Raw genomic sequence first — 20,492 nt, forward strand, 5'->3', positions numbered from 1 at the left:
TCCGGTCTACATCATAATACAACATACAAATATCACATAGCACATAATCTTATACATAACACATAAGACCCTCTAGTCATCACATAGTACCACTCTAGGTAACGTATAGTGAGAAGACTCACCTCGCGGTCTCAATAAGTATCTGTCTCGGAAGAAATGTGATCTAGCCTCCGCCTAATCACACAAAGCAATACTCTCATAAATACAACAGCACTCAACCCTAAAAGTCAACAAGGTCAATGGTCAAACTTGGCCCGACTCGACGAGTGCACAAGGGCGACTCGGCGAGTCTACACGTGTCCACTGACTCTCTTAGATTCTCTCTTGGCACGTCGAGTATTTCTCTTAACTCGACGAGTTCCACCTGGCATGAATCGCGGGGCCACCTCGACTCAACTCGTCGAGTCTCAAGAACAACCCGGCGAGTTCCAACTTGAACTCAGACCCCTAACTCTCCCTGACTCACCGAGTCATTCCCCCAACTCGGCAAGTCCACTCACTAAGTGATTAGCGGGCAACCTTCATACTACTCGCCGAGTCTGTTCTTGGGACTCGGCGAGTTCATGCCATGCACCAACTCAAAACAACTTCTGAGGTCAGATCTGTTCCATATAATCATAGATTTGGCCTCCCCTAGCATGATAATCACGTAAAGTTCGGACCTTGACACACATATAACATAGAAATGGTCCAAAATGGTGATTTAGCCCCAAAAATGACATTCCAAGCTCATGACTTCCAAAATGACTCAAAAAGCTCCAAAGGTTAAGGTCTCTGGACCTCTTTGGGTCTAGATCCAGAACACAAACTCAAGGAGGGACCAAAATACCACTTAATCAATCTCTAAAAGGGTTAGGAAAACCCTAACACAAAGAATCAACACCAAAACTAAAGAAGGTCCGAGAATAATACCTCAATGCAGTCTCTATGAGCTCAAAACCACCAGAAATCGTACCTCCTTCAGCCTCCTCTTGCCTTAAACACTTCCTTCTTGCAAAAACACCCACCAAAGCTCAAGATTAGCCTCTCCTTCCTCACAAACGCTCTAGGTCTCTTTAGGGTTTCTCTCTGGGGTTGGTGGCCGCAAATGACGGCCATAAGGCCCTATAAATAGGTCTCAAACCCTGGAAATTAGGGTTTCATTAAACAGCGTGGACTTGCCGAGTCCACTCATGAACTCGCCGAGTCCAGTTGTGAACTCGCGTACCAATCCGTGACCATACTCGGCGAGTCTAGACGCCAACTCGCCGAGTTCCCCTACAAAACCCAAAATAAAGGAACAAAATATTATACCTCGGAATCCGGGTGTTACAATTCTCCCCCACTAGAATCAGACTTTGCCCTCGAAGTCTCACTCTGCAAACAACTCCGGATGCTGCTCACGCATCTCACGCTCCGGTTCCCAAGTCAACTCTGACCCTTTCCGATGCTGCCACTGGACCTGCACCAGCGGCACTTCCTTGTTCCTCATAACCTTGATCTTCCAATCCCTGATCGCCACCGGTCTCTCGGCATAATTCAGGCTCGCATCCACCTGAATATCTTCTAATGGCACCACTGCCGACTCGTCGGCTATACACTTTCGCAACTGCGACACGTGGAAAGTGTCATGAATCTGACCCAACTCTGCTGGCAACTCCAAACGATAGGCTACCCTGCCTACCCTTGCGATCACCCTGAAAGGTCCAATATATCGGGGCCCCAACTTGCCCCTCTTTCTGAATCGGATCACTCCTTTCCAAGGAGAGACCTTCAGGAGCACAAAGTCGCCGACCTGAAACTCGAGCTCGGACCGGCGCCTGTCCGTATAACTCTTCTGACAACTCTGAGTGGTCAACAACCTCTGTCTAACCTGCTGGCTCTGCTCTATCGTCTGAAGCACAATCTCGATACTGCCCATCACACGTTGCCCTACTTTTCCCCAGCAAATAGGGGTTCGACACCTCCTCCCATACAACAGCTCAAATGGCGGCATGCCAATGCTCGAATGATGGTTGTTATTATAAGAAAACTCCGCCAAGGGCAAATACGTGTCCCAACTCCCTCCGAAATCCAATACACATGCCCGAAGCATATCCTAGAGCGTCTGAATCGTCCGCTCACTCTGTCCGTCCGTCTGAGGGTAGTATGCAGTACTGAAATGCAGCCTCGTTCCCAACTCCTCGTGAAACTTCTTCCAGAATCTGGAAGTGAAACATACATCTCGATCTGAGACAATCGAGATTGGCACTCCATGTCGCGATACCACCTCTCTCACGTACATCTCTACCAACTTCTCCGCAGAAGAGCTCTCACTGATGGCCAGGAAGTGAGCACTCTTCATCAGTCTGTCCACAATCACCCAAATTGCATCGACACCCCTCGCGGTTCTTGGCAATTTGGTGATGAAATCCATGGTAATCTGTTCCCATTTCCATTCGGGAATCTCTAATGGTTGTAGCTTACCATGTGGACGCTGGTGATCGGCCTTCACCCTGCGACAGGTCAAGCACCTCTCTACGAACCATGTGACATCCCTCTTCATACAGGGCCACCAATAATCCTTCTTCAGATCCAAAAACATCTTAGTGGCCCCGGGATGGATCGAGAATTTCGATCGATGAGCCTCTATCAACAAAATGGTACGCATCCCACCCACAGACGGTACCCAAATCCGACTTGAAATGTCATAAGCCCCCGGCTGTCGGTAACAAATTCCAATACCAGTCCGACAACTCGCTCCCTCTTCTGACTCTCTGGCTTCACAGCCTAAACCTGGGCCCCACGAATAGCATCCAACACCGAGGCCATCACTAACAATCTCAAACATACGTCTTGAATTGGGGCGCCCTCCGCCCTATGGCTCAATGCATCGGCTACCACATTAGCCTTGCCCGGGTGGTACAAGATCTCACAATCATAATCCTTCACCACGTCCAACCACCTCCTCTGGCGCATATTTAGGTTGGGCTGATCCATCAAATACTTCAAGCTCTTGTGGTCCGTGTATATCAAACACCAGACCCCATACAGATAATGTCGCCAGGTCTTGAGAGCGAACACTACCGCTCCCAACTCCAAATCATGAGTGGGGTATCTCGACTCATGAGGCTTAAGCTGCCTCGATGCATATGCAATCACATGCCCGCTTTGCATAAGCACCGCTCCTAATCCGGATATCAATGCATCACAATATACCACAAAATCTTCCATCCCTTTCGGAAGAGCTAACACTGGTGCTTCGCATAATTTCTGGCGAAGTGTCTCGAATGAGGCTTGCTGCTCCGGACCCCAAGAAAACGCAACACCCTTCCGGGTCAAATTGGTGAGTGGCACGGAGATCTTGGAGAAATCTTTAATAAATCTCCGATAATAGCCGTCCAAACCCAGAAAACTCATGATCTCGGTGGGTGACCTCGGCACCTCCCACCTCATAACCGCCTTAATCTTGGCCGGATCGACCAATATCCCCTTCTGGTTAACGAGATGCCCCAAAAACTAAACCTCTCGCAACCAGAACTCACATTTGGAAAACTTGGCATAAAGCCTCTCCGATCTCAAAACTACGAGGATCTCCCTCAAATGCTCCTCATGCTGCTCTCTGGATCTCAAATACACCAATATGCCGTCGATGAACACGATCACCGAGCGATCCAACATCGGTCTGCACACCCTGTTCATGAGATCCATGAATACCGCTGGTGCATTGGTGAGTCCGAAAGGCATCACCACGAATTCATAATGCCCATAACGAGTCCGAAAGGCTGTCTTCTGGACGTCCTCCTCCCGCACCCTCACCTGATGATACCCAGACCTCAAATTGATCTTGGAGAACCAAGATGCTCCCTGCAACTGATCAAACAAATCATCGATCCTTGGCAACGGGTAACGGTTCTTGACCGTTAGCTTTTTCAGCTCACGATAATCGATGCACATCCGGAGCGAGCCATCCTTCTTCCTGACAAAAAGGATAGGTGCTCCCCAAGGCGAACTGCTCGGCCTGATAAACCCCTTCCCCAGCAGCTCTTGAAGCTGCGAGGATAACTCCTACATCTCCAGAGGCGCAAGGCGATACGGCGCCTTAGCGATAGGCGCAACTCCTGGAACCAACTCAATACCGAACTCTACCTGCCTCTCCGGAGGCACACCCGACAATTCCTCTGGAAACACATCCGGAAACTCACGCACTATCGAGACCTCATCAACTGACTTCGGTCTCTCTGTATCAACCCTCGCATCCATCACATATGCCACAAAATCCCTACAGCCCTGTTGTAGACTCTGTCTCGCTCTGGCGGCCGAACAAAATGCTGACCCCGTACATGTACCCTCGCCGTACACCGTAAGAACTCCCCCATTAGAGTCTCGAATCGTCACCAATTGACGCTCGCAGTCTATCACAGCTCCATATCGGCTCAACCAATACATACCCACTATGACACACACATCCCCCATCACAATCGGAATCAGATCTATCGGAAACTCCACCCCGAAGATCTCAAGGATACATCCTCGAATCACATCCGAAGCATACACTGCTCGTTCATCAGCTATGGAAACTCACAGAGGCCGATCCAATGCCTCTCGACGGACACTCATATGCCGACTAAATGTTACGGAAACAAACGACCGACTCGCATCCGAGTCAAATAATACCAACGCAGGCACAGAACTCACAAGAAAAGTACCTACGTATATCATCATATAAGCATAAAATCTCAACTCAATAGAAGATGAAAAGAAAATACATACCAGCCACAACATCGGGCGTCGCGCGGACTTCCTCCGTGGTCAACTGAAATGCTCTCCCACGAGCCCTCGGGGCCTCGGCCTTCACCGGCCGAACCTCGGTAACCCTAGCAGCAGGCGCAGATCCCTGCGCTAATCCCTGAATAAGCTGTGGGCACTCGGCCTTCCAATGGCCGGTCTGGTTGCAATGAAAGCAAACCGAGAATCCCTTGGGGCAATCCCTCGCGATATGCCCCTCCTTCCCACACTTGTAGCATACCCCAGCCTTGCACGACCCCTCATGGCTCTTACCGCACTTCCCACAAGTGAGGCCTTTCGCGCCCCCAGATCTCGAATCAGCGGGTCTAGCCCGCTTGGCTGCCGGCTGAGACTGAGCCGGCCGCCGGTCCATCCTCTGAGACTCGGCCTCCTCCCTGGCCTGAGTCTCCAGCTCGATCTCCCTCTTCCGGGCATTTGCCTGGAGCTCAGCAAATGTCCGGTAAGTCGAGTTCGCCACGAACTCCCAAATATCTCTCCTCATAACACCCAGATAACGGCTCATACAAGCCTGCTCAGTCGACACTTGCTCAGGGCAAAACATAGCCCTCTCATGGAACTTCCTGGTGATGACTGTCACAGAATCAGTACCCTGCTTGAGGGTCAAGAACTCCTGGATCAACCGTTCCCTCTCTACCGGGGGAACATACTCCTCTCGGAACATAGCGGTGAACCTCTCCCAGGTCACCTCAGAAATCTCATCCAAAGTAAAGTTCGCTGTCACGAACTTCCACCAATCCTTCGCTCCCAGGCGGAGCTGGTTCAAGGCACACCGAACCCTCAAGTGCTCTGGACAAGAGCACGTATAGAACCATCCCTCGATGTCAGAGATCCACCTCATAGCGGCAATCAGGTCCTGCGTCCCTTCGAACTCTGGTGGCTTCGTGTTGCTGAACTCCCGGAACAACAACGAGTCACCTCCCTGAGGTCTGGCAGCAGCAACAACAGCAGTAGCTGCAACAGCCTCAGTCAATGCTACATACTGCTCATCAAAAGTCTCAATCAATGTGGTCTTGATGTCCCCAAACATCTCAGGAATCTCAGCCCGGATGGCAGCAGCCACCTCCTCATGAATCAACCGACGGATCTCCTCGTCGTTGACACCACTGATCTCAGGTGTGTGTCGAGTCCCAACCATGATGCCTCTGAAATACAACAAAAATTATCAGAGATTTGATCGAACATGCTCATACTCGATGACGCAACCCTACTTGTCCTCCGTCGTCTAAAAGATTTTTACTTAAAATGCCCACTGATCTAGTGTCTTCAGTAGTACGGGCCCAATACTACTGACCACACCGCATCAGCATTCACTTCAAGTCCTCCTCCTTGGATCTTGGATTACAAGTACTCTATTCTCATGAGCTCCTAACTGCTATCCACTCGCCCTCAAAGCATCTCAGTAGCAGAAAACTCCTAGGCTAAGGCATCACAAATCAGGCCACTCTAGTCCTAATATGTATACTTAGCCTACTCTAGCATGCATAATATAACATATCTCATAACACATAAAGTAAGGGTACTTTTGGGGAATTCGTCGTTCGGGCGCTGGCTGATCGTACACACGGCTCTGCTCTGTTTATCTCAAAACTCTTTTACTCTTTTCAAAAAAAATTTACTTCATTATCAAAATTTTCCTCAATTCCTCAGTTTGAGTTTAGATACGCCCGAAGATGCATCCGAATCCCTCAAACCAAGGCTCCGATACCAACTTGTAACAACGTAAATTTTCAAAACAATTTTTCATTTTCAAAACATTCATTTACTCACAAAATAACATCAAACATATTGTATAAAATGTATTTATCACAAAAACATCTCCCTAGAATCCAAAACATAAACCCCTCAAGTGTGTACGAATCATGCCGGCGCCTTCCCGCGCTCATCACTGGTACCTGAAACACATAACACAACAACTGTAAGCATGAATGCTTAATGAGTTCCCCAAAATACCACATACAACACATACGCCACTCAAGGCTATAATACGACCCTCTGGTCAATGTGTCTCAGCGGGACCCTCCAGTCCCATAGCTCGTTGGACCCTTAGGTCCGGTCATAGCTCGTTGGACCCTCCGGTCCGGTCTACATCATCATACAACATACAAATATCACATAGCACATAATCTCATACATAACACATAAGACCCTCTGGTCATCACATAGTACCACTCTAGGTAACGTATAGTGAAAAGACTCACCTCGCGGTCTCGATAAGTATCTGTCTCGAAAGAAATGTGATCTAGCCTCCGCCTAATCACACAAAGCAATACTCTCATAAATACAACAACATTCAACCCTAAAAGTCAACAAGGTCAATGGTCAAACTTGGCCCGACTCGGCTAGTGCACAAGGGCGACCCGGCGAGTCTACACGTGTCCACTGACTCTCTTAGATTCTCTCTTGGCACGTCGAGTATTTCCCTTAACTCGACGAGTTCCACCTGGCATGAATCGCGGGGCCACCTCGACTCAACTCGCCGAGTCTCAAGAACAACTCGGCGAGTTCCAACTTGAACTCAGACCCCTAACTCTCCCTGACTCACCGAGTCATTCCCCCAACTCGGCAAGTCCACTCACTAAGTGATTAGCGGGCAACCTTCATACTACTCGCCGAGTCTGTTCTTGGGACTCGGCGAGTTCATGCCATGCACCAACTCAAAACAACTTCTGAGGTCAGATCTGTTCCATATAATCATAGATCTAGCCTCCCCAATCATGATAATCACTTAAAGTTCGGAACTTGACACACATATAACATAGAAATGGTCCAAAATGGTGATTTAGCCCCAAAAATGACATTTCAAGCTCATGACTTCCAAAATGACTCAAAAAGCTCCAAAGGTTAAGGTCTCTGGACCTCTTTGGGTCCAGATCCAGAACACAAACTCGAGGAGGGACCAAAATACCACTTAATCAATCTCTAAAAGGGTTAGGAAAACCCTAACACAAAGAATCAACACCAAAACTGAAGAAGGTCCGAGAATAATACCTCAATGTAGTCTCTATGAGCTCAAAACCACCAGAAATCGCACCTCCTTCAGCCTCCTCTTGCCTTAAACACTTCCTTCTTGCAAAAACACCCACCAAAGCTCAAGATTAGCCTCTCCTTCCTCACAAACGCTCTAGGTCTCTTTAGGGTTTCTCTCTGGGGTTGGTGGCCGCAAATGACGGCCATAAGGCCCTATAAATAGGTCTCAAACCCTGGAAATTAGGGTTTCATTAAACAACGTGGACTCGCCGAGTCCAGCTGTGAACTCGCGTACCAATCCGCGACCATACTCGGCGAGTCTAGACGCCAACTCGCCGAGTTCCCCCACAAAACCCAAAATAAAGGAACAAAATATTATACCTGGGAATCCGGGTGTTACAGTGGGGTGTTGTGTCGAACGAACCTATAGATATAACATTATGAGAGCTTCAAAGAATGATCTAAATTTAGACTCCTCGAATTGTGGTTGTAAACTTCGTAACAGTTATGGATTACCATGTGTTTGCATGCTTTTCATTGTTGGTTTAGAGCATGGGCAACATGTGCAACTGCACATGACCCAATATTTTTAGGGGCCCATTTTTTTAATACTATACACTTAATGGCTGACCCAATGCTAAGGAATGAAGACATGTCGACAACCCAAGAGACGAACCGCCAGACGTGTGAAAACACACCAAGAAAATTTTCACAAGTGACAACCAGCTTTGTGATTTACATTTTGGCTCAACGATTCAGAAATCATAATCAATAGACAGAGAGCGATTTTCAGGTGAAAGACTAATCTCTACTTTTCTTTTTGTTCAAAGCCTTGAATCGGAATTCGGTTTTTTTGTTTTTGTCCCCAAAATATGAAATTCTACTTATCAAATTATGTTTATTATTTATTAGAATTTAGAAATATGTTTATATGTTTATCAGGTGGTGTTAAGACCTGCTATGAATTCACAAACAAATTATATTCAAGGGTTATTGTCACTGTAGCCCAACAAAGTTACGTATAATGATTTAAATGGTCCCTCATGATTATTTTTTGCGTTTTAAGAGCTTAAACTTGTTATTTCTTGTTTTAAAAGGGCAATCTTGGAAAAATGAAAGGGTCACCCGGTGACCCCATCCTACCTGGGAATTTTTTTTCCACGTCATATTAAATTAGCTCATTTCATTTCCATGTGTGCACAGTAGTTAATGAGAGATATTGTACGTTTAAACCCCTCAACTGTCCCCTTCTATCACTTTCGTCTTTAACTTCCACATCGAATTTTGTTGTTGATTTGTTCTTCGGTCCTATCCTTTTCTACAAGTGTTAGTCACTCAAATCAGGGAACTTTGTTGTTGCTTTGGCCATTTTCATGAAGATTGATCTACATTTTGCTGGAATTTTTACTAGGTACCCCTGTATTACTTACACAGATGGAGCAGAGCAACGGTTTGATGATGTTGATTTTGTTAGAATGGACAAGAAGGAATTTGTCTAGTTCCTTGAAAGATTTGCATGTGAGATATGTGTGAATGTGTACTTTTGCATGCCCGATATTGTTTTTCCTAATGGTTTAAGGTTAATCGCGAATGGCATGGATTACATGGAACTAATCGAAGTAGGGTATGCTTCTGATTGTGTAATCGATGTATATATGGACCATCTTGGTGTTAATGTACATCAATGGATTCTTGAAGAGCAAGCAGAAGTTGGCAGTTCTTTAGACCAATTATCTGGTGCAATTGAAGATCATGAAGAAGTTCACAGTCGTATGGATATGGATGATGGTATCGATATGCAAGATTTACATGGCGGTATGGATGATATCCCACGTCCAAACAAGGATTTGCAAGGAGAGCAAGATGATGACATTCACATGGAAGGGGACAGTGATCATGATAAGTGCATTCCTATGAACCAGACAAAGGAGGATGAGTTTCTGATTAAGTTGTGCCTAAAGGAGCAAGTCACCCCAGACAGTCCACCTCGTGAAGATACATATGATCCACCAGAAGAAGTTGAGGTAATTTCTATTAGCCAGGCTATTTACAATGATAATGTTCATTGGAAAAAGAAAAAAGTTGTATTAGGTATGAGATTTGTGAGTCCTAAACAACTGAAACATATGATGTGTAACTATGTTGTAGCAAATGGTTATCAGTTGTGTTACAAAAAAAATGATAGTAGGAGGCTGTTAGTGAAATGTTGTTCTGGGCAGTGCAAGTTTAGGATTTGGGCTTCTTGGATGAGTGAGGAAAAGTCTTTCCAGATAAAGAGTCTTATAAATGAGCATAATTGTGCAAGAAACTTCAAATTATGTTCAATTTTCAATTATTCATGGATAGGTACCCATTACACAACACAATTCTTACGGAAACAAAAGGTTAGTGTGAGGCTACTTAGGGATGAGGTTAAAGAGAAATTTGGTGTAGATGTGTGTATGGGACAGTGTAGAAGAGCAAAGAAGTATGCAATTGAACTAATTGAAGGAACATTAGTGGAGCATTATGCAAAGTTGTGGTCATATGGTGAGGAGATTAGAAGATCAAATTCAGGATCAACAGTCAAAATTGATGTCAATTTTATGCCAGATGGTAAGAATTATTTTAGCAAACTTTACTTGTGTTTTAATGGGCTTAAGCAAGGATGGAGAGGGAGTTGTAGAAGGGTTATAAATTTAGATGTATGTTTCTTAAAGGGATTATGTAGTGGTGAGCTCATATCTGCTAAGAGATGCCAATAATCACATATTTCCAATTGCATGGGCAATTGTCTGTGTAGAGAACAAAGAAAATTGGAAATTGTTTTTGGAAAACCTTAGAGATGACTTGCAACTAAATGATGGTTTTGGTTTAACATTAATGTCAAATCAGCATAAAGTTAGAATTTTTACTTCCTAATTTAATAAATTATAGTTTCATACCCTTTATATAATTTGTTACCATTATTGCACAAGGGCTGTTAGAGGCTGTGAAGGGAATATTGCCTATTGTTGAACATAGGCAGTGTGCAAGGCATATTATTGCCAACTTTAGGAAAAGATTCAGTGGTGAGCATTATGAAAACATGTTTTGGAAGGCAAGCAAGGCATCCATTGAGCCTTTATTCAATGATGCCATGAAGGAGATTGAAGTGCTTAACCCTGCAGCCTTTCCTTATCTTATGGACACAAACCCCAAATCTTGGAGTAGAGCATTTTTTCAAGAGGGAAAGATGTGTGATGCAGTGGAGAATGGGTTATCTGAGAGCTTCAACAGTGTGATAAGAGATACTATGAAAAAGCCAATCATCACCATGTTAAAGGAGATTGGATTGTATGTTATGGATAGAATATACAATTTAAATATTAAAGGTAGTTTATGGCCTGATTACAAGCCTTGCCCAGCAATTGCACTGCTTCTAAATCAATTAAAAAAAAGCACAATGGTACTTTCTAATCTCTAAACTCATAAATCAATATAATTACTTATGTTATGTCTACACTAAGTATTGGCAGGTTTTACCAAGTGGTCTAAACCAATTTGAAACAAGAAACATGGTTGAGTCCTATGTTGTTGACCTGGACAAGAAGACTTGCACTTGTAGAGTGTGGCAACTTAATGGGTATGGATGTGTGCATTCAGTTGCAACTATATCATTCCTCAATAGAGATGTTGGTGGTTATGTTGATACAATGTTCTATGGAGCAGTCTACAAGAACACCTATAAGTATCTAATTCAGGGGATGAATGGTAGCAACATGTGGCCACCTACTGACTTCATACCACCTCTTCCACCAATGAAGAGAAGAATGTCAAGTAGACCAAAGGTTAACAAAAGAAGAGATGCATCAGAGAAGCTATCAAGGCACACTGTGTCCAAGGCAGGGAAAAAAAGATCATGCAGTGTTTGTAAAAATGTGGGGCATAACAAGGTCACATGTCCTCAAGCTGAAAGGCCTCAAGTGCAAAAACCTGAAGTTGGTAGGAGGCCCAAAATAAATGTTAAAAAAAAGGAAAACAGGTGTCAATGGAAAAGGTGAAGGAGCAGGAGGGGTCAATGGAAAAGGTGAAGGAGCGGGAGGTGTCAATGGAAAAGATAAAGGTGAAGGAGCAGGAGGTGTCAATGAAGGGCAAAATGGTCAAGGAGCAAAATCAGTGCACGAAGGGCAAAAGGGTCAAGGAGCAGCAGTTGTTGCTGTTGGAAGGATATCTAAAAGAAAGAAATCAGAGAGAATCATAAAGATGAAACTTGCTAAGAGGGTTAAGGGCAAAGATGGGAAAGGAGAAACAAATGCAAACCCATTGGAGCTTAATGATTAGGATCTTATTTTGTTTTAGTTGTTATCTTTTAACTTGGTTGTGTTTGGTTGGATTTAAGTGTTAAGTTTGGTATTGGGATATTATAGGTTATTAAGTTTCGAATTGGACAAGTTGTTATGTTTTAACTTTGTTGTGTTTGATTGGATTTAAGTGTTAACTTTGTTTAATTTGATTGTTCATATTTCGTACCTACAAAACACATCAAACCCCAAATATAACCACTTCAATTAAATAAAGTACATTACAAATTACATAACAACTTAAAGGAAATAAAGTACATTACAAGTTTCAAAAGACATCAAAGTGCATTACAAGATACATAACAAGACAAGTGGTCCAACTGACCTTCATTACAATTTGTACATGATTAAACAGAAAAAAAATACCCAACTACATACTAGGTAAACCTTCAACTTAAAGACCTCAGCTTGAAGCTTTTTGTTGCACTTATACAACCCATTTATGATCAAACCTTCATTGTTGCACTCCATTTATAATCAACTATTTGCTTCAATTAAGACATCTTAAAGAAAAGTAGGGTTAACACCAAAATTTGAATAAATGGTAAATTACCTTTTTCGGGCATGCATAAAAGGGCCTTCTTGGGTTATTGGTAGTACGAGATGTTCTTATTATAGCCTCAGCTCCACATCCACATTCCATGTTCTTCATTATGTACCTTCACAGTGGAGAGGATTCGAAGAAGAAAAAAATGTGCTAGAATGAATGCAAGAAGGTATATATGAAGGAGCAGTACATAAAAAAGACTATATTACCCCCCCCCCCCCCCACTGTGTAAAAGACTATATTACCCCCACTATTGCACTTTCAACGAATCCGTTCTATCAAAGTTAAGAACTAATTCATATCAAAAACAATTGACAAAGAACATCAGACAATTTTACAAAATGCCTATCATTTTGATAGGTCTTTCATTAATCATTCGATTTCACTTACAAAATGTCTGTCATTAAGATAGGATTTTTTACATATTTCGACAAAATAAACACTAGTATAAGAAAAAAAATTAAAACACACAAACACTACATACTAATAACCTTCTTAACCATTAACCACCTTAGCTGCAGATCAACCCATCACCAAAGCTTAACAAGGTAATGGAGCACAACAACCAGCAACAAGAGCATCCCCAACATCATGCCACCCAGAGCAACACCAATGACTTTAAACTTCTGATCATGGTCATCCAGCTTGTGTTGGAGACTGATATGGTCGATCCTGCAAATGATATACTCTTGTCCTATCTGCTCCTTCAACCTTTTCATTTAAGTTTGGTTTTCTATAATCTTCGGACCACAATCACAGAAGATTGAGTGTAGCCCATTATGGTTGATGTCTTCAGCAGAATTTAAAGAGTCGGGTGAAGGTGGTGGAGCCGATATTGTTGCTTTTTAAGGGTTCATCCACAAGATTGTTTGCCCGAAAATGGTAAACAAGTTTCATATTTGTTTTACTTCAAACCCCACATGTGTATGTCCCTTTATAATTCGAGACTTGTGTCTGTGACTCAATCGAATCGACAGTGTAAGGTTGTTGGGGTGTTGGTGGACATTAAAGGTGACAATTACTAATCTGCATGTGCCACCTTATGTGTCATCGACTCAACTCGGTATTGACTCAGTGGGTTACTTCATACGTACACATAGCAAGTGACGAGGCAGGTTAACCTGCTAAAATGGGTAAAATGACTTTCTCAATCGGTCATTAACAAGTTTAAGCCCTTAAAATGCAAAAAATAATCACGAGGGACCATTTAAACCATTATACGTAACTTTGTTGGGCTAGAGTGACAATAACCATATATTCAAAATAAGAATAAAAACAAAATCTTTACTATATTTTACTGAAAATACTTGAAATAATAATAATAATAATAATAATAATAATAATAATAATAATAATAATAATAATGGTGTTCTAGCTCTGGTCCTAAAACATATATTACCTTCTACTGCGAACACCATCTAGTCTACGGTAATATAACTATTCCATTGTCCGAACACTTTTTCCTTCTTCAATGTGGAAAATATTCTTTTACCTTTCTTATTAAAAATAATTAAATTAAATGTTGTAAACGAAAATGTAAATAAACCATAAAATAACAATCACAACCCAATAAAATTAACTATCATATTATTAGACTACTTTTACAATACATGTACGCTACAGAACGGGTAAAATAGAAAATACATTAATGTCAAAATATCATGAGGTGGTTTAGGGGTATTTAGGCCAATTTATGCAAAGAGTTTGTTTCAATATATCTTTATATATGAAAAAAAAAACAATTTTATTTATATAAATTATAGAATTGTTCCATGTGTTATATTAAAATTACTCAATAATACGTACGTTATATTGAATTACAAAATGATTATATGTGGTATATTAATTGCAATTTCAACATTACAAAAATGGTCATATGTGTAAAAATAAAAACTTTAGTTTATATAATTTAATACTATGATTTTGCTATGTTTATTGTTATAAAGTTTATTGTTGTTTTAAAAAAAACTTTAGTTTATATAATTTAATTCGTTACACGTTAGGGTCTAAGACCATTTTTTTTCCGGCTCGTCCTAGTGCATTTGAATCCTCAGGACCGACATTGATGTTTTATTTCTATTTGAATTCAGGTTTGTATGTCCAACCACCACATATAGATAGATTTTAAAATTTTATGTAAATAATTATTTTATATTTCAATGGAGTAGAAGATATACTCTTGGGTTCAATAGATGTCTTTCGGAGAAAGCTTGATATTTCAGATACGACGCCTGTAGTAAATGACAATATTTTGTGCGATGATATAGTTGAAAAAATTAAAGAAAACTTCAACAAGCAATCAAATTCGGGGGAAACTAATATTATTTGAGAAATGTAATGTCCCAAAAATTAAAACTAAAAATTTCAAATTTTAAATTAATAAAACCATTGTCCAAACAATAGCATAGAAGCCATGGTGAATCAAAGTGTATCGATAACATCCAAGTATATCAGAGTAATATAAAAATGCGGAATGATGTGGTGTGTGCACTATAATTATCTCGGGTTCTTCCCCTTTGAACCAAAAGTACCTGAAACATAAGCTGAAAACCACAATCACAAAACTTGCTGAGTGCCCCAAAATACCACATATCATACATATCAAACATATAGTGGGCCCCGCACGACATCGAGCCCTGTCCGGAACAAATATGTCAGTCATCATGCCCTATCTGGTATACATATAAACATATAATCATATAACACATACAATAATCACAAAGATAAATAGCATACATGATAGTCATTGGGCCCCGCCCGGTAAACATATAAATACATAACATATGCAAGAGTCATGCAGACAACTTGCTGGGTTTTTATTCAAAAAATTTGGTTTCACAACCGATAAAATTGACAACGGAAGCTTTAAAAATGTTGAATAAAACTAAAACTATTTTACCCACCAAGGATCGTTTTGCAAGAGTTGGGAAGATTAAATAAACCATAGAAGGGAAATTAGGGTAATCGGGCTGCTATACGTGCGGCAAGCTTGGGCACCTTAGCAGGGATTATACTGCCCCTACCCACACCCTTCAAACATCAGAACTGATTTGCTTTCATTGCAATAAGAAGGGCCATAAAAAGGCCAAGTGCCCTAGATTGACATCAGGAGCACCTGTGGCGACGCCCGATCCAGCGACCTTGCGATCACGGATGGGCGACAGGGCAAGTCAGATTCTCTAGTGGTGAGGAGTCGAGCCTTCCAGCTAACCGTCGAGGAGGCGCGTGCCGCACCGAATGTGGTGACAAGTATGTTTTCTTCTCCTTAACTCATATTACATGTCGGTTATGAGATTTATGTTTTATGTTTTATGTGTTTGTTTAGGATCGTTCCATGTGAACGGTATCCAAGTACAAGTGTTATTTAACTCGGTGGCTACCCAATCATTCATATCTCTTGCACTTAGCAAGAGGTTTGCTGAGTCTTCAGGCATTTTGGATTGTCCTTTAGAGGTCGAGATTGTTGACGACCGGTCCGTCTGGGCATCTGAGGTTTACAGAGATTGTGTCTTGAGGATGTATGACGAGTGTTACCTCGTGGATTTGGTTCCCATTCCTTTGCGTGGGAACAAGGTCATCATAGGCATGGATTAGTTGAGCCATAACGGGGCGGTGATCGACAGTGCACAACAGTTGGTACGTGTCAAGACCCCAAGTGAGGGAGAGTTGGTGATTCAGGGTGAGAAGTCGCAGCATGGACCAGCTTTGTGTTTAGCAGCGAGGGATAGGTGCTACCTTCAGCAGAGTTGTGCAGGTTATGTGGCCTACGTAATGGATACCTGGGAGGCGGTTAAGGCGACCGTGAGTGATGTGCCAGCTGTGTGAGAGTACCAGGACATACTCCCAAAGGAGTTGCCTGGGATACCTCCTAAGAGGCAGGTAGAGTTCAGGATTGACCTAGTTCCGGGTGCGGCTCCGATAGCCAAGGAACCATACCAGTTGGCTCCTCCCGCGATGTAGGAGTTGTCTACACAACTATAGGATATGTTAGACAATGGAATTAATAGGTCGAGCAGTTCGCCTTGTGGAGCCCTGATTCAGTTTGTGAAGAAGAAGGACGGGTCACATCGGATGTGTATAGATTACCAAGAGTTGTACAAGGTAACGGTGAAGAACCGTTGCCCACTCCCGAGGATTGAGGATCTCTTTGACCAGATATAGGGGGCATCATGGTTTTCCAAGATAGATTTGCATTCAGTCTATCACCAGATGCGAGTCAGAGATGAGGATGTACAGAAGAATGCTTTCCGGACTCGGTATGACCACTATGAGTTTTTGGTGATGCCCTTCTGGCTCACCAATGCCCCCGCCGTGTTCATGGACCTCATGAACCACGTATGCAAACCGATGTTGGATCGGTCTATGATCGTCTTTATTGATGACATCTTAGTTTACTCCAAGACGTAGGACCGACATGAGGAGCACTTTCGAGGGGTGGAGGATACTATGAGGAGGGAGAGCTTGTACACCAAGTTCTCAAAGTGTGAGTTCTGGTTGTGCGAGGTGCAGTTTATGGGGCACATTGTCAACCAGAATGGTATTCTGGTCGACCCGGTCAAAGTGGAGGTCGTGATGAGATGGGAGGTTCCGAAGGATTTGGAGTTTCCTCGGGTTAGCAGGATATTACCGGAGATTCATTCAGGATTTTTCCAAGATAGCAGTACCCCTGATGTCACACCCCCAAACCGAATTGGCGGAAACATTTGGGGGCGGAGGACGTCATCTATAGTATCATAACAATGCGTAATAGTAAATCAAGCAACAACATCCATTGCATTAATAATAATAGTTAATACATGTGTTCTTTGTAAAGTTTAAATGACACCAAAAATGAATGTATTAGAAAAAGAATAAGACGGGTCTTGAATAAGCTCCGTCTTCGCAATACCTGACCATTTGTACCTGTCTACTGGTGACCTGAGGATACAAGTTATTTTGAAAGAGGAGATCAGCATTTAAGCTGGTGAGTTCATGAGCAGTTTAGTGTCATTATGTTGTATTTACTTTATAAAATGGGTTATGGTTGTATCATAAAAAGGTTTGTTTGTTTTCCCAGAAAAACCTATATTTTCTGCTTGTAATGAAAAATGTAGTCTCCTACCAAGACTGCACCGTTTGTTTGTACTCTTATAGTAACGTAAATAAAATGTTTATACTAGTGAATGATACTCAAATATTAGTTTACCACCTTATAATTGGGTTGGTTAATTTAGATGAAAATGTGATAAAGTTGTAACCATGCTTGATAGACCTAGTGTAAATACACGAAATTTTTGGGACGTCAAAAATGTATGACATTTGTTCACCCGTGGACCTGCAGATCCCGCTGTAGCTAGCAACGAGGTGTCGGATGGTCAATCCCGTATAGATCTATACACAAACTCAAGCTCTCCCTCCAGGAGACTCTGGTTACAAAACGTGACATAGCAAGTGTATTGTTGTGTCATGAAATAGTATCTCACATTATTGATATCTTGTTCTAGTTATAGTGAATGTTACTTTTGTAAATGTATAGGTTCCTATCTGTAAATGTTTGTGTTCCTTTATCTTCTTGTTATGGTATGAAATGATCTTGCTCATCTTATGGACTGACTCATGTATGTTTCATTGTATGAGGATAGTAAATAATAATTCTCTAAACTATACCCATTATAGTTTACTAGTATGTTTGTTGTATAACTGACATGTTGAAAGACTCACTTGTTAATCATAAATGATTAAGTTAAGTATATTCTTGAAAATGGGGTTTAATATTCATATAAGTATTTAGTATGTACAAGTATAAGTTAATCGACAGTCGGACTAGTGAATCCTACCCTAATCCCACAACCAAACACGGAACAGGAGTCAAGGTTGTTAACATTAGTCCTAAGTCCATTAAAGTATATTTATAATTAAATATCTACATGAATATGATTTTGAAAATAAAAGGGTTTGATAAGTAGTTTAAAAAGGGTTTTGAAAATGAGGTTTTAACAGTGTTTGAAAACAGTAAAACTCTTATGCTTGCAAGAATTCAATTGTAAAACTAAGCACAATTCAATTGTGTTTCAACTTGTATCCCCCCCCCCTAAAAGCATTTGAAACATGTAAACGGTTGATTGTAGGGGTATGAACTCACCATCAGTGAGTGATTCGAAAGAAGGATTGGTATAAGATGCTAAGTATGCCCAGCGAAATCACGAGCACAAACAGATCCTATTAAATATATAATAACACGCATATGTGTACAATTACTGTACATATCAACTAATCAAGTATGGAAAACACCCTTAGGAACTAGGAATCACTCATAATGGAGTGTATCAATCACATATGATTGGAAAAAGGGAGTTTATGGCCACACTTATGAGTGTTTACGGCCACACTTATGAGTGTTTACGGCCATGGGTGTGTTTACGGTCAAGAACACTTGAAGTGTTCACGGCCACCATGATCTTATGAAGGGTTTACGGCCACCATGAAGGGTTTACGGTCGTAAACTCTTGAAGATCATGAACAATATGTTTGATTTCAGGTTGGAAAAGTAAGTGTTTCTAATGGATACATGATGATAGAAGAGATACTCACGAATTAGGGAGCCTTTGGGGTTCACGACCACCAAGAATAAGTGTGTGTTCTTGGTGTTCATGGTGAAATGGATGAAAATTTTAAGATCTATGTAAAAAGAGTTGGATTTATGGACGAAATCAAAGGGTTTCACTTGAATGTGAAAGATATTAACTCAAAATGAAGGAAATACTTAAACTTTGAAGAACAATGGAAGTGTTCTTGATGATAGTTGAGAGAGAATTCGAGTTTCAGCCTTGAAGATGTGAGGAGATGAGGAGGAAATGAAGGAATTTGAAACTTAAGGGGAGTGTAACACCAATAAATCCGGGCTAGTCAATTTAGAGGCAATAAGTGTCGAAAATGACTTTTCGGCAAAAGATTATTTGGAATAAATAATCTTAACCAAGTTGTAGTATATGTTTCAAGGTTTTCGTACATATAAAGAATGCCGAAATCCGAGTTATAACGAAGAAGTTATGACCCGTCGAAGTTTCGCGATGGAACCGGCACAATACTGGGAAGCGTAAATAGTGAATTTACGATAGAGTGAGTTTTAGCCTTAGCGATCTAAACGAAAGTCGTAGAATACGTTAAACCGAGAGCGTCCATAAAAAGAACGCCCAAATTTGACTTCGTATGAGATAGTTATGATTTTTCAAAGTTTCGGCTTAGCAGTGTACATCCCGAAGTTCGAATAATAGATCGAGCGGTTTTAGCCGACACAACCTAAACGACAATCGAAGATTTCGTTATTTTTAGCGTAACTATAAAAAGACAGACGAAAATGGACGTCGGACGAAGAATTTATGAACTTTTAACGGACCAATCCTGTTCCGGCCTGTTAAAAATATAACTTTTAAAATAAAGTCAAAATTAGCCGACGGAGTCTAAACGAAAGTTGTAGAGTACGTTCTCGCCTACGCATGGATATAAAGAATGTCAAAGACGGAACTTGTATGAGGAAGATACGAATTTTTGAAGTCTGGAATCGAAATCACGAAGTCTATTGCGAGAGGGATGACGTGGCCTCATCTCGGCCGTTCATCGGTGATCGCAGAGCACCCGTCGGATCGCGCCACATCGCCTTGCCTATGTGCCGCGTACGAGGTTAGAACGCCCTGCGTAGCTTTGGTCTTATCCCATCTGATGTGCGAGCCAGCTGGTGCGAAGTTGGCAACCCTTATCTGATCTACGCCCAACGTAGCCAAGGATTACGCCCAGCGTAGTCCGAGGCCTCGCAGGCTATAAAAGGGTGCCAACTCCTCCGGATTTTTCACACCAATTCCACTTCTCCCTCTAGGGTTTCAAACCCTCCCTAAAGTCTAGGTGAACCCCTA

This window comes from Lactuca sativa, chromosome 5 (genome assembly GCF_002870075.4).
Source record: "Lactuca sativa cultivar Salinas chromosome 5, Lsat_Salinas_v11, whole genome shotgun sequence".
Lineage (NCBI taxonomy): Eukaryota > Viridiplantae > Streptophyta > Magnoliopsida > Asterales > Asteraceae > Lactuca > Lactuca sativa.